Source organism: Oncorhynchus mykiss, chromosome 7, assembly GCF_013265735.2.
Source record: "Oncorhynchus mykiss isolate Arlee chromosome 7, USDA_OmykA_1.1, whole genome shotgun sequence".
Lineage (NCBI taxonomy): Eukaryota > Metazoa > Chordata > Actinopteri > Salmoniformes > Salmonidae > Oncorhynchus > Oncorhynchus mykiss.
The window spans coordinates 29,202,144-29,217,484 of NC_048571.1; the positions used below are offsets into that span (position 1 = coordinate 29,202,144).

At 42.4% G+C, this 15,341-nt stretch overlaps 10 non-coding genes across 10 annotated transcripts; all 10 read right to left on the reverse strand.

Annotated features, from left to right (window-relative positions):
* Positions 1-84: 84 nt before the first annotated feature.
* On the reverse strand, positions 85-157 carry trnar-ccu. The gene has a single exon. It is a non-coding gene; the product is annotated as a tRNA-Arg (tRNA).
* An 880-nt stretch (positions 158-1,037) lies between these two features.
* Positions 1,038-1,110, reverse strand: trnar-ccu. The gene has a single exon. It is a non-coding gene; the product is annotated as a tRNA-Arg (tRNA).
* An 896-nt stretch (positions 1,111-2,006) lies between these two features.
* On the reverse strand, positions 2,007-2,079 carry trnar-ccu. Its single transcript has one exon. It is a non-coding gene; the product is annotated as a tRNA-Arg (tRNA).
* Positions 2,080-3,238: 1,159 nt separating this feature from the next.
* trnar-ccu lies at positions 3,239-3,311 on the reverse strand. Its single transcript has one exon. It is a non-coding gene; the product is annotated as a tRNA-Arg (tRNA).
* Positions 3,312-5,229: 1,918 nt separating this feature from the next.
* trnar-ccu lies at positions 5,230-5,302 on the reverse strand. The gene has a single exon. It is a non-coding gene; the product is annotated as a tRNA-Arg (tRNA).
* Positions 5,303-6,461: 1,159 nt separating this feature from the next.
* On the reverse strand, positions 6,462-6,534 carry trnar-ccu. The gene has a single exon. It is a non-coding gene; the product is annotated as a tRNA-Arg (tRNA).
* Positions 6,535-8,515: 1,981 nt separating this feature from the next.
* Positions 8,516-8,588, reverse strand: trnar-ccu. The gene has a single exon. It is a non-coding gene; the product is annotated as a tRNA-Arg (tRNA).
* Positions 8,589-10,698: 2,110 nt separating this feature from the next.
* On the reverse strand, positions 10,699-10,771 carry trnar-ccu. The gene has a single exon. It is a non-coding gene; the product is annotated as a tRNA-Arg (tRNA).
* Positions 10,772-13,159: 2,388 nt separating this feature from the next.
* On the reverse strand, positions 13,160-13,232 carry trnar-ccu. Its single transcript has one exon. It is a non-coding gene; the product is annotated as a tRNA-Arg (tRNA).
* Positions 13,233-14,393: 1,161 nt separating this feature from the next.
* trnar-ccu lies at positions 14,394-14,466 on the reverse strand. The gene has a single exon. It is a non-coding gene; the product is annotated as a tRNA-Arg (tRNA).
* Positions 14,467-15,341: the final 875 nt, after the last annotated feature.

Sequence of the window (15,341 nt, forward strand, 5' to 3'; positions counted from 1 at the left end):
TATGGTTAGCAGAAAATGTTTTCGATCCATCGACCACTGGGTAATGGACCTAGCACGCTTCTGCTGGGCCACAATGTTTCCGACCACCCCAGATGGGACTTGAACCCACAATTCCTGGCTTAGGAGGCCAGTGCCTTATCCATTAGGCCACTGGGGCAATGTCTACCGTTCACAACCAGTACGAACTGGTTATGGGCCCAGCACGCATCCGCTGCACAACTCTGCTTTCAGCCACTTCAGCAAAGACTAAACCTCACAATCCATGGCTTAGGAGGCCAGTGTCTTAGGCCACTGGGGATCTTTGTAATCAATATGACCAATACGAACTGATGGAAGAGGTAAAAAAAAATGTATAATGGCACTTACACATGGAATGAAACTACGCATTTTAAAAAAATATTTGTTCGCACTTAAATGCTATAAAAAGCTGGTTAGCAGAAAATGTTTTTGATCCATCAACCTCTGGGTTATGGGCCCAGCACGCATCCGCTGCACAACTCTGCTTTCAGCCACTTCAGCAAAGACTAAACCTCACAATCCATGGCTTAGGAGGCCAGTGTCTTAGGCCACTGGGGATCTTTGTAATCAATATGACCAATACGAACTGATGGAAGAGGTAAAAAAAATGTATAATGGCACTTACACATGGAATGAAACTACGCATTTTAAAAAAATATTTGTTCGCACTTAAATGCTATAAAAAGCTGGTTAGCAGAAAATGTTTTCGATCCATCAACCTCTGGGTTATGGGCCCAGCACGCATCCGCTGCACAACTCTGCTTTCAGCCACTTCAGCAAAGACTAAACCTCACAATCCATGGCTTAGGAGGCCAGTGTCTAATCGATATGACCAATACGAACTGATGGAAGAGGTAAACAAAAATGTATAATGGCACTTACACATGGAATGAAACTACGCATTTAAAAAAAAAAACAATTTGGCACTTAAATGCTATGGTTAGCAGAAAATGTTTTCGATCCATCGACCACTGGGTAATGGACCTAGCACGCTTCTGCTGGGCCACAATGTTTCCGACCACCCCAGATGGGACTTGAACCCACAATTCCTGGCTTAGGAGGCCAGTGCCTTATCCATTAGGCCACTGGGGCAATGTCTACTGTTCACAACCAGTACGAACTGGTTATGGGCCCAGCACGCATCCGCTGCACAACTCTGCTTTCAGCCACTTCAGCAAAGACTAAACCTCACAATCCATGGCTTAGGAGGCCAGTGGCTTAGGAGGCCAGTGTCTTAGGCCACTGGGGATCTTTGTAATCAATATGACCAATACGAACTGATGGAAGAGGTAAAAAAAAATGTATAATGGCACTTACACATGGAATGAAACTACGCATTTTAAAAAAATATTTGTTCGCACTTAAATGCTATAAAAAGCTGGTTAGCAGAAAATGTTTTTGATCCATCAACCTCTGGGTTATGGGCCCAGCACGCATCCGCTGCACAACTCTGCTTTCAGCCACTTCAGCAAAGACTAAACCTCACAATCCATGGCTTAGGAGGCCAGTGTCTTAGGCCACTGGGGATCTTTGTAATCAATATGACCAATACGAACTGATGGAAGAGGTAAAAAAAAATGTATAATGGCACTTACACATGGAATGAAACTACGCATTTTAAAAAAATATTTGTTCGCACTTAAATGCTATAAAAAGCTGGTTAGCAGAATTTTTTTTTGATCCATCAACCTCTGGGTTATGGGCCCAGCACGCATCCGCTGCACAACTCTGCTTTCAGCCACTTCAGCAAAGACTAAACCTCACAATCCATGGCTTAGGAGGCCAGTGTCTAATCGATATGACCAATACGAACTGATGGAAGAGGTAAACAAAAATGTATAATGGCACTTACACATGGAATGAAACTACGCATTTAAAAAAAAAATTTTTTGGCACTTAAATGCTATGGTTAGCAGAAAATGTTTTCGATCCATCGACCACTGGGTAATGGACCTAGCACGCTTCTGCTGGGCCACAATGTTTCCGACCACCCCAGATGGGACTTGAACCCACAATTCCTGGCTTAGGAGGCCAGTGCCTTATCCATTAGGCCACTGGGGCAATGTCTACCTTTCACAACCAGTACGAACTGTTTATGGGCCCAGCACGCATCCGCTGCACAACTCTGCTTTCAGCCACTTCAGCAAAGACTAAACCTTACAATCCATGGCTTAGGAGGCCAGTGTCTTAGGCCACTGGGGATCTTTGTAATCAATATGACCAATACGAACTGATGGAAGAGGTAAAAAAAAATGTATAATGGCACTTACACATGGAATGAAACTACGCATTTAAAAAAAATATTTGTTCGCACTTAAATGCTATAAAAAGCTGGTTAGCAGAAAATGTTTTTGATCCATCAACCTCTGGGTTATGGGCCCAGCACGCATCCGCTGCACAACTCTGCTTTCAGCCACTTCAGCAAAGACTAAACCTCACAATCCATGGCTTAGGAGGCCAGTGTCTTAGGCCACTGGGGATCTTTGTAATCAATATGACCAATACGAACTGATGGAAGAGGTAAAAAAAAATGTATAATGGCACTTACACATGGAATGAAACTACGCATTTAAAAAAAATATTTGTTTGCACTTGAATGCTATAAAAAGCTGGTTAGCAGAAAATGTTTTCGATCCATCAACCTCTGGGTTATGGGCCCAGCACGCATCCGCTGCACAACTCTGCTTTCAGCCACTTCAGCAAAGACTAAACCTCACAATCCATGGCTTAGGAGGCCAGTGTCTTAGGCCACTGGGGATCTTTGTAATCAATATGACCAATACGAACTGATGGAAGAGGTAAAAAAAAATGTATAATGGCACTTACACATGGAATGAAACTACGCATTTAAAAAAAATATTTGTTTGCACTTGAATGCTATAAAAAGCTGGTTAGCAGAAAATGTTTTCGATCCATCAACCTCTGGGTTATGGGCCCAGCACGCATCCGCTGCACAACTCTGCTTTCAGCCACTTCAGCAAAGACTAAACCTCACAATCCATGGCTTAGGAGGCCAGTGTCTAATCGATATGACCAATACGAACTGATGGAAGAGGTAAACAAAAATGTATAATGGCACTTACACATGGAATGAAACTACGCATTTAAAAAAAAAAAAAATTGGGCACTTAAATGCTATGGTTAGCAGAAAATGTTTTCGATCCATCGACCACTGGGTAATGGACCTAGCACGCTTCTGCTGGGCCACAATGTTTCCGACCACCCCAGATGGGACTTGAACCCACAATTCCTGGCTTAGGAGGCCAGTGCCTTATCCATTAGGCCACTGGGGCAATGTCTACCGTTCACAACCAGTACGAACTGGTTATGGGCCCAGCACGCATCCGCTGCACAACTCTGCTTTCAGCCACTTCAGCAAAGACTAAACCTCACAATCCATGGCTTAGGAGGCCAGTGTCTTAGGCCACTGGGGATCTTTGTAATCAATATGACCAATACGAACTGATGGAAGAGGTAAAAAAAAATGTATAATGGCACTTACACATGGAATGAAACTACGCATTTTAAAAAATATTTGTTCGCACTTAAATGCTATAAAAAGCTGGTTAGCAGAAAATGTTTTTGATCCATCAACCTCTGGGTTATGGGCCCAGCACGCATCCGCTGCACAACTCTGCTTTCAGCCACTTCAGCAAAGACTAAACCTCACAATCCATGGCTTAGGAGGCCAGTGTCTTAGGCCACTGGGGATCTTTGTAATCAATATGACCAATACGAACTGATGGAAGAGGTAAAAAAAAATGTATAATGGCACTTACACATGGAATGAAACTACGCATTTTAAAAAAATATTTGTTCGCACTTAAATGCTATAAAAAGCTGGTTAGCAGAATTTTTTTTTGATCCATCAACCTCTGGGTTATGGGCCCAGCACGCATCCGCTGCACAACTCTGCTTTCAGCCACTTCAGCAAAGACTAAACCTCACAATCCATGGCTTAGGAGGCCAGTGTCTAATCGATATGACCAATACGAACTGATGGAAGAGGTAAACAAAAATGTATAATGGCACTTACACATGGAATGAAACTACGCATTTAAAAAAATAAAAAATTTGGCACTTAAATGCTATGGTTAGCAGAAAATGTTTTCGATCCATCAACCTCTGGGTTATGGGCCCAGCACGCATCCGCTGCACAACTCTGCTTTCAGCCACTTCAGCAAAGACTAAACCTCACAATCCATGGCTTAGGAGGCCAGTGTCTTAGGCCACTGGGGATCTTTGTAATCAATATGACCAATACGAACTGATGGAAGAGGTAAAAAAAAATTTATAATGGCACTTACACATGGAATGAAACTACGCATTTAAAAAAAATATTTGTTTGCACTTGAATGCTATAAAAAGCTGGTTAGCAGAAAATGTTTTCGATCCATCAACCTCTGGGTTATGGGCCCAGCACGCATCCGCTGCACAACTCTGCTTTCAGCCACTTCAGCAAAGACTAAACCTCACAATCCATGGCTTAGGAGGCCAGTGTCTAATCGATATGACCAATACGAACTGATGGAAGAGGTAAACAAAAATGTATAATGGCACTTACACATGGAATGAAACTACGCATTTAAAAAAATAAAAAATTTGGCACTTAAATGCTATGGTTAGCAGAAAATGTTTTCGATCCATCAACCTCTGGGTTATGGGCCCAGCACGCATCCGCTGCACAACTCTGCTTTCAGCCACTTCAGCAAAGACTAAACCTCACAATCCATGGCTTAGGAGGCCAGTGTCTTAGGCCACTGGGGATCTTTGTAATCAATATGACCAATACGAACTGATGGAAGAGGTAAAAAAAAATTTATAATGGCACTTACACATGGAATGAAACTACGCATTTAAAAAAAATATTTGTTTGCACTTGAATGCTATAAAAAGCTGGTTAGCAGAAAATGTTTTCGATCCATCAACCTCTGGGTTATGGGCCCAGCACGCATCCGCTGCACAACTCTGCTTTCAGCCACTTCAGCAAAGACTAAACCTCACAATCCATGGCTTAGGAGGCCAGTGTCTAATCGATATGACCAATACGAACTGATGGAAGAGGTAAACAAAAATGTATAATGGCACTTACACAAGAAATGAAACTACGCATTTAAAAAAAAAAAAAAATTTGGCACTTAAATGTTTTCGATCCATCGACCACTGGGTAATGGACCTAGCACGCTTCTGCTGGGCCACAATGTTTCCGACCACCCCAGATGGGACTTGAACCCACAATTCCTGGCTTAGGAGGCCAGTGCCTTATCCATTAGGCCACTGGGGCAATGTCTACCGTTCACAACCAGTACGAACTGGTTATGGGCCCAGCACGCATCCGCTGCACAACTCTGCTTTCAGCCACTTCAGCAAAGACTAAACCTCACAATCCATGGCTTAGGAGGCCAGTGTCTTAGGCCACTGGGGATCTTTGTAATCAATATGACCAATACGAACTGATGGAAGAGGTAAAAAAAAATGTATAATGGCACTTACACATGGAATGAAACTACGCATTTTAAAAAAATATTTGTTCGCACTTAAATGCTATAAAAAGCTGGTTAGCAGAAAATGTTTTTGATCCATCAACCTCTGGGTTATGGGCCCAGCACGCATCCGCTGCACAACTCTGCTTTCAGCCACTTCAGCAAAGACTAAACCTCACAATCCATGGCTTAGGAGGCCAGTGTCTTAGGCCACTGGGGATCTTTGTAATCAATATGACCAATACGAACTGATGGAAGAGGTAAAAAAAAATGTATAATGGCACTTACACATGGAATGAAACTACGCATTTAAAAAAAATATTTGTTCGCACTTAAATGCTATAAAAAGCTGGTTAGCAGAAAATGTTTTCGATCCATCAACCTCTGGGTTATGGGCCCAGCACGCATCCGCTGCACAACTCTGCTTTCAGCCACTTCAGCAAAGACTAAACCTCACAATCCATGGCTTAGGAGGCCAGTGTCTTAGGCCACTGGGGATCTTTGTAATCAATATGACCAATACGAACTGATGGAAGAGGTAAAAAAAAATGTATAATGGCACTTACACATGGAATGAAACTACGCATTTAAAAAAAATATTTGTTTGCACTTGAATGCTATAAAAAGCTGGTTAGCAGAAAATGTTTTCGATCCATCAACCTCTGGGTTATGGGCCCAGCACGCATCCGCTGCACAACTCTGCTTTCAGCCACTTCAGCAAAGACTAAACCTCACAATCCATGGCTTAGGAGGCCAGTGTCTAATCGATATGACCAATACGAACTGATGGAAGAGGTAAACAAAAATGTATAATGGCACTTACACATGGAATGAAACTACGCATTTAAAAAAAAAAACAATTTGGCACTTAAATGCTATGGTTAGCAGAAAATGTTTTCGATCCATCGACCACTGGGTAATGGACCTAGCACGCTTCTGCTGGGCCACAATGTTTCCGACCACCCCAGATGGGACTTGAACCCACAATTCCTGGCTTAGGAGGCCAGTGCCTTATCCATTAGGCCACTGGGGCAATGTCTACCGTTCACAACCAGTACGAACTGGTTATGGGCCCAGCACGCATCCGCTGCACAACTCTGCTTTCAGCCACTTCAGCAAAGACTAAACCTCACAATCCATGGCTTAGGAGGCCAGTGGCTTAGGAGGCCAGTGTCTTAGGCAACTGGGGATCTTTGTAATCAATATGACCAATACGAACTGATGGAAGAGGTAAAAAAAAATGTATAATGGCACTTACACATGGAATGAAACTACGCATTTTAAAAAAATATTTGTTCGCACTTAAATGCTATAAAAAGCTGGTTAGCAGAAAATGTTTTTGATCCATCAACCTCTGGGTTATGGGCCCAGCACGCATCCGCTGCACAACTCTGCTTTCAGCCACTTCAGCAAAGACTAAACCTCACAATCCATGGCTTAGGAGGCCAGTGTCTTAGGCCACTGGGGATCTTTGTAATCAATATGACCAATACGAACTGATGGAAGAGGTAAAAAAAAATGTATAATGGCACTTACACATGGAATGAAACTACGCATTTTAAAAAAATATTTGTTCGCACTTAAATGCTATAAAAAGCTGGTTAGCAGAAATTTTTTTTGATCCATCAACCTCTGGGTTATGGGCCCAGCACGCATCCGCTGCACAACTCTGCTTTCAGCCACTTCAGCAAAGACTAAACCTCACAATCCATGGCTTAGGAGGCCAGTGTCTAATCGATATGACCAATACGAACTGATGGAAGAGGTAAACAAAAATGTATAATGGCACTTACACATGGAATGAAACTACGCATTTAAAAAAAAAAAAATTTTGGCACTTAAATGCTATGGTTAGCAGAAAATGTTTTCGATCCATCAACCTCTGGGTTATGGGCCCAGCACGCATCCGCTGCACAACTCTGCTTTCAGCCACTTCAGCAAAGACTAAACCTCACAATCCATGGCTTAGGAGGCCAGTGTCTTAGGCCACTGGGGATCTTTGTAATCAATATGACCAATACGAACTGATGGAAGAGGTAAAAAAAAATGTATAATGGCACTTACACATGGAATGAAACTACGCATTTAAAAAAAATATTTGTTCGCACTTAAATGCTATAAAAAGCTGGTTAGCAGAAAATGTTTTTGATCCATCAACCTCTGGGTTATGGGCCCAGCACGCATCCGCTGCACAACTCTGCTTTCAGCCACTTCAGCAAAGACTAAACCTCACAATCCATGGCTTAGGAGGCCAGTGTCTTAGGCCACTGGGGATCTTTGTAATCAATATGACCAATACGAACTGATGGAAGAGGTAAAAAAAAATGTATAATGGCACTTACACATGGAATGAAACTACGCATTTAAAAAAAATATTTGTTTGCACTTGAATGCTATAAAAAGCTGGTTAGCAGAAAATGTTTTCGATCCATCAACCTCTGGGTTATGGGCCCAGCACGCATCCGCTGCACAACTCTGCTTCCAGCCACTTCAGCAAAGACTAAACCTCACAATCCATGGCTTAGGAGGCCAGTGTCTTAGGCCACTGGGGATCTTTGTAATCAATATGACCAATACGAACTGATGGAAGAGGTAAAAAAAAATGTATAATGGCACTTACACATGGAATGAAACTACGCATTTAAAAAAAATATTTGTTTGCACTTGAATGCTATAAAAAGCTGGTTAGCAGAAAATGTTTTCGATCCATCAACCTCTGGGTTATGGGCCCAGCACGCATCCGCTGCACAACTCTGCTTTCAGCCACTTCAGCAAAGACTAAACCTCACAATCCATGGCTTAGGAGGCCAGTGTCTAATCGATATGACCAATACGAACTGATGGAAGAGGTAAACAAAAATGTATAATGGCACTTACACATGGAATGAAACTACGCATTTAAAAAAAAAAAAATGTTGGCACTTAAATGCTATGGTTAGCAGAAAATGTTTTCGATCCATCGACCACTGGGTAATGGACCTAGCACGCTTCTGCTGGGCCACAATGTTTCCGACCACCCCAGATGGGACTTGAACCCACAATTCCTGGCTTAGGAGGCCAGTGCCTTATCCATTAGGCCACTGGGGCAATGTCTACCTTTCACAACCAGTACGAACTGGTTATGGGCCCAGCACGCATCCGCTGCACAACTCTGCTTTCAGCCACTTCAGCAAAGACTAAACCTCACAATCCATGGCTTAGGAGGCCAGTGTCTTAGGCCACTGGGGATCTTTGTAATCAATATGACCAATACGAACTGATGGAAGAGGTAAAAAAAAATGTATAATGGCACTTACACATGGAATGAAACTACGCATTTAAAAAAAATATTTGTTTGCACTTGAATGCTATAAAAAGCTGGTTAGCAGAAAATGTTTTCGATCCATCAACCTCTGGGTTATGGGCCCAGCACGCATCCGCTGCACAACTCTGCTTTCAGCCACTTCAGCAAAGACTAAACCTCACAATCCATGGCTTAGGAGGCCAGTGTCTTAGGCCACTGGGGATCTTTGTAATCAATATGACCAATACGAACTGATGGAAGAGGTAAAAAAAAATGTATAATGGCACTTACACATGGAATGAAACTACGCATTTAAAAAAAATATTTGTTTGCACTTGAATGCTATAAAAAGCTGGTTAGCAGAAAATGTTTTCGATCCATCAACCTCTGGGTTATGGGCCCAGCACGCATCCGCTGCACAACTCTGCTTTCAGCCACTTCAGCAAAGACTAAACCTCACAATCCATGGCTTAGGAGGCCAGTGTCTAATCGATATGACCAATACGAACTGATGGAAGAGGTAAACAAAAATGTATAATGGCACTTACACATGGAATGAAACTACGCATTTAAAAAAAAAAAAAATTTGGCACTTAAATGCTATGGTTAGCAGAAAATGTTTTCGATCCATCGACCACTGGATGGACCTCTCACGCTTCTGCTGGGCCACAATGTTTCCGACCACCCTAGATGGGACTTGAACCCACAATTCCTGGCTTAGGAGGCCAGTGCCTTATCCATTAGGCCACTGGGGCAATGTCTACCTTTCACAACCAGTACGAACTGGTTATGGGCCCAGCACGCATCCGCTGCACAACTCTGCTTTCAGCCACTTCAGCAAAGACTAAACCTTACAATCCATGGCTTAGGAGGCCAGTGTCTTAGGCCACTGGGGATCTTTGTAATCAATATGACCAATACGAACTGATGGAAGAGGTAAAAAAAAATGTATAATGGCACTTACACATGGAATGAAACTACGCATTTTAAAAAAATATTTGTTCGCACTTAAATGCTATAAAAAGCTGGTTAGCAGAAAATGTTTTTGATCCATCAACCTCTGGGTTATGGGCCCAGCACGCATCCGCTGCACAACTCTGCTTTCAGCCACTTCAGCAAAGACTAAACCTCACAATCCATGGCTTAGGAGGCCAGTGTCTTAGGCCACTGGGGATCTTTGTAATCAATATGACCAATACGAACTGATGGAAGAGGTAAAAAAAAATGTATAATGGCACTTACACATGGAATGAAACTACGCATTTAAAAAAAATATTTGTTTGCACTTGAATGCTATAAAAAGCTGGTTAGCAGAAAATGTTTTCGATCCATCAACCTCTGGGTTATGGGCCCAGCACGCATCCGCTGCACAACTCTGCTTTCAGCCACTTCAGCAAAGACTAAACCTCACAATCCATGGCTTAGGAGGCCAGTGTCTTAGGCCACTGGGGATCTTTGTAATCAATATGACCAATACGAACTGATGGAAGAGGTAAAAAAAAATGTATAATGGCACTTACACATGGAATGAAACTACGCATTTAAAAAAAATATTTGTTTGCACTTGAATGCTATAAAAAGCTGGTTAGCAGAAAATGTTTTCGATCCATCAACCTCTGGGTTATGGGCCCAGCACGCATCCGCTGCACAACTCTGCTTTCAGCCACTTCAGCAAAGACTAAACCTCACAATCCATGGCTTAGGAGGCCAGTGTCTAATCGATATGACCAATACGAACTGATGGAAGAGGTAAACAAAAATGTATAATGGCACTTACACATGGAATGAAACTACGCATTTAAAAAAAAAAAAATTTTGGCACTTAAATGCTATGGTTAGCAGAAAATGTTTTCGATCCATCGACCACTGGGTAATGGACCTAGCACGCTTCTGCTGGGCCACAATGTTTCCGACCACCCCAAATGGGACTTGAACCCACAATTCCTGGCTTAGGAGGCCAGTGCCTTATCCATTAGGCCACTGGGGCAATGTCTACCTTTCACAACCAGTACGAACTGGTTATGGGCCCAGCACGCATCCGCTGCACAACTCTGCTTTCAGCCACTTCAGCAAAGACTAAACCTTACAATCCATGGCTTAGGAGGCCAGTGTCTTAGGCCACTGGGGATCTTTGTAATCAATATGACCAATACGAACTGATGGAAGAGGTAAAAAAAAATGTATAATGGCACTTACACATGGAATGAAACTACGCATTTTAAAAAAATATTTGTTCGCACTTAAATGCTATAAAAAGCTGGTTAGCAGAAAATGTTTTTGATCCATCAACCTCTGGGTTATGGGCCCAGCACGCATCCGCTGCACAACTCTGCTTTCAGCCACTTCAGCAAAGACTAAACCTCACAATCCATGGCTTAGGAGGCCAGTGTCTTAGGCCACTGGGGATCTTTGTAATCAATATGACCAATACGAACTGATGGAAGAGGTAAAAAAAAATGTATAATGGCACTTACACATGGAATGAAACTACGCATTTAAAAAAAATATTTGTTTGCACTTGAATGCTATAAAAAGCTGGTTAGCAGAAAATGTTTTCGATCCATCAACCTCTGGGTTATGGGCCCAGCACGCATCCGCTGCACAACTCTGCTTTCAGCCACTTCAGCAAAGACTAAACCTCACAATCCATGGCTTAGGAGGCCAGTGTCTTAGGCCACTGGGGATCTTTGTAATCAATATGACCAATACGAACTGATGGAAGAGGTAAAAAAAAATGTATAATGGCACTTACACATGGAATGAAACTACGCATTTAAAAAAAATATTTGTTTGCACTTGAATGCTATAAAAAGCTGGTTAGCAGAAAATGTTTTCGATCCATCAACCTCTGGGTTATGGGCCCAGCACGCATCCGCTGCACAACTCTGCTTTCAGCCACTTCAGCAAAGACTAAACCTCACAATCCATGGCTTAGGAGGCCAGTGTCTAATCGATATGACCAATACGAACTGATGGAAGAGGTAAACAAAAATGTATAATGGCACTTACACATGGAATGAAACTACGCATTTAAAAAAAAAAAAAATTTGGCACTTAAATGCTATGGTTAGCAGAAAATGTTTTCGATCCATCGACCACTGGATGGACCTCTCACGCTTCTGCTGGGCCACAATGTTTCCGACCACCCTAGATGGGACTTGAACCCACAATTCCTGGCTTAGGAGGCCAGTGCCTTATCCATTAGGCCACTGGGGCAATGTCTACCTTTCACAACCAGTACGAACTGGTTATGGGCCCAGCACGCATCCGCTGCACAACTCTGCTTTCAGCCACTTCAGCAAAGACTAAACCTTACAATCCATGGCTTAGGAGGCCAGTGTCTTAGGCCACTGGGGATCTTTGTAATCAATATGACCAATACGAACTGATGGAAGAGGTAAAAAAAAATGTATAATGGCACTTACACATGGAATGAAACTACGCATTTTAAAAAAATATTTGTTCGCACTTAAATGCTATAAAAAGCTGGTTAGCAGAAAATGTTTTTGATCCATCAACCTCTGGGTTATGGGCCCAGCACGCATCCGCTGCACAACTCTGCTTTCAGCCACTTCAGCAAAGACTAAACCTCACAATCCATGGCTTAGGAGGCCAGTGTCTTAGGCCACTGGGGATCTTTGTAATCAATATGACCAATACGAACTGATGGAAGAGGTAAAAAAAAATGTATAATGGCACTTACACATGGAATGAAACTACGCATTTAAAAAAAATATTTGTTTGCACTTGAATGCTATAAAAAGCTGGTTAGCAGAAAATGTTTTCGATCCATCAACCTCTGGGTTATGGGCCCAGCACGCATCCGCTGCACAACTCTGCTTTCAGCCACTTCAGCAAAGACTAAACCTCACAATCCATGGCTTAGGAGGCCAGTGTCTTAGGCCACTGGGGATCTTTGTAATCAATATGACCAATACGAACTGATGGAAGAGGTAAAAAAAAATGTATAATGGCACTTACACATGGAATGAAACTACGCATTTAAAAAAAATATTTGTTTGCACTTGAATGCTATAAAAAGCTGGTTAGCAGAAAATGTTTTCGATCCATCAACCTCTGGGTTATGGGCCCAGCACGCATCCGCTGCACAACTCTGCTTTCAGCCACTTCAGCAAAGACTAAACCTCACAATCCATGGCTTAGGAGGCCAGTGTCTAATCGATATGACCAATACGAACTGATGGAAGAGGTAAACAAAAATGTATAATGGCACTTACACATGGAATGAAACTACGCATTTAAAAAAAAAAAATTTTTGGCACTTAAATGCTATGGTTAGCAGAAAATGTTTTCGATCCATCGACCACTGGGTAATGGACCTAGCACGCTTCTGCTGGGCCACAATGTTTCCGACCACCCCAAATGGGACTTGAACCCACAATTCCTGGCTTAGGAGGCCAGTGCCTTATCCATTAGGCCACTGGGGCAATGTCTACCTTTCACAACCAGTACGAACTGGTTATGGGCCCAGCACGCATCCGCTGCACAACTCTGCTTTCAGCCACTTCAGCAAAGACTAAACCTTACAATCCATGGCTTAGGAGGCCAGTGTCTTAGGCCACTGGGGATCTTTGTAATCAATATGACCAATACGAACTGATGGAAGAGGTAAAAAAAAATGTATAATGGCACTTACACATGGAATGAAACTACGCATTTTAAAAAAATATTTGTTCGCACTTAAATGCTATAAAAAGCTGGTTAGCAGAAAATGTTTTTGATCCATCAACCTCTGGGTTATGGGCCCAGCACGCATCCGCTGCACAACTCTGCTTTCAGCCACTTCAGCAAAGACTAAACCTCACAATCCATGGCTTAGGAGGCCAGTGTCTTAGGCCACTGGGGATCTTTGTAATCAATATGACCAATACGAACTGATGGAAGAGGTAAAAAAAAATGTATAATGGCACTTACACATGGAATGAAACTACGCATTTAAAAAAAATATTTGTTTGCACTTGAATGCTATAAAAAGCTGGTTAGCAGAAAATGTTTTCGATCCATCAACCTCTGGGTTATGGGCCCAGCACGCATCCGCTGCACAACTCTGCTTTCAGCCACTTCAGCAAAGACTAAACCTCACAATCCATGGCTTAGGAGGCCAGTGTCTTAGGCCACTGGGGATCTTTGTAATCAATATGACCAATACGAACTGATGGAAGAGGTAAAAAAAAATGTATAATGGCACTTACACATGGAATGAAACTACGCATTTAAAAAAAAAAAAAATTTGGCACTTAAATGCTATGGTTAGCAGAAAATGTTTTCGATCCATCGACCACTGGGTAATGGACACGCATCCGCTGCACGCATCCGCTGCACAACTCTGCTTTCAGCCACTTCAGCAAAGACTAAACCTCACAATCCATGGCTTAGGAGGCCAGTGTCTAATCGATATGACCAATACGAACTGATGGAAGAGGTAAACAAAAATGTATAATGGCACTTACACATGGAATGAAACTACGCATTTAAAAAAAAAAAAAAATTTGGCACTTAAATGCTATGGTTAGCAGAAAATGTTTTCGATCCATCGACCACTGGGTAATGGACCTCTCACGCTTCTGCTGGGCCACAATGTTTCCGACCACCCCAGATGGGACTTGAACCCACAATTCCTGGCTTAGGAGGCCAGTGCCTTATCCATTAGGCCACTGGGGCAATGTCTACCTTTCACAACCAGTACGAACTGGTTATGGGCCCAGCACGCATCCGCTGCACAACTCTGCTTTCAGCCACTTCAGCAAAGACTAAACCTTACAATCCATGGCTTAGGAGGCCAGTGTCTTAGGCCACTGGGGATCTTTGTAATCAATATGACCAATACGAACTGATGGAAGAGGTAAAAAAAAATGTATAATGGCACTTACACATGGAATGAAACTACGCATTTAAAAAAAATATTTGTTCGCACTTAAATGCTATAAAAAGCTGGTTAGCAGAAAATGTTTTTGATCCATCAACCTCTGGGTTATGGGCCCAGCACGCATCCGCTGCACAACTCTGCTTTCAGCCACTTCAGCAAAGACTAAACCTCACAATCCATGGCTTAGGAGGCCAGTGTCTTAGGCCACTGGGGATCTTTGTAATCAATATGACCAATACGAACTGATGGAAGAGGTAAAAAAAAATGTATAATGGCACTTACACATGGAATGAAACTACGCATTTAAAAAAAATATTTGTTTGCACTTGAATGCTATAAAAAGCTGGTTAGCAGAAAATGTTTTCGATCCATCAACCTCTGGGTTATGGGCCCAGCACGCATCCGCTGCACAACTCTGCTTTCAGCCACTTCAGCAAAGACTAAACCTCACAATCCATGGCTTAGGAGGCCAGTGTCTTAGGCCACTGGGGATCTTTGTAATCAATATGACCAATACGAACTGATGGAAGAGGTAAAAAAAAATGTATAATGGCACTTACACATGGAATGAAACTACGCATTTAAAAAAAAAAAAAATTTGGCACTTAAATGCTATGGTTAGCAGAAAATGTTTTCGATCCATCGACCACTGGGTAATGGACACGCATCC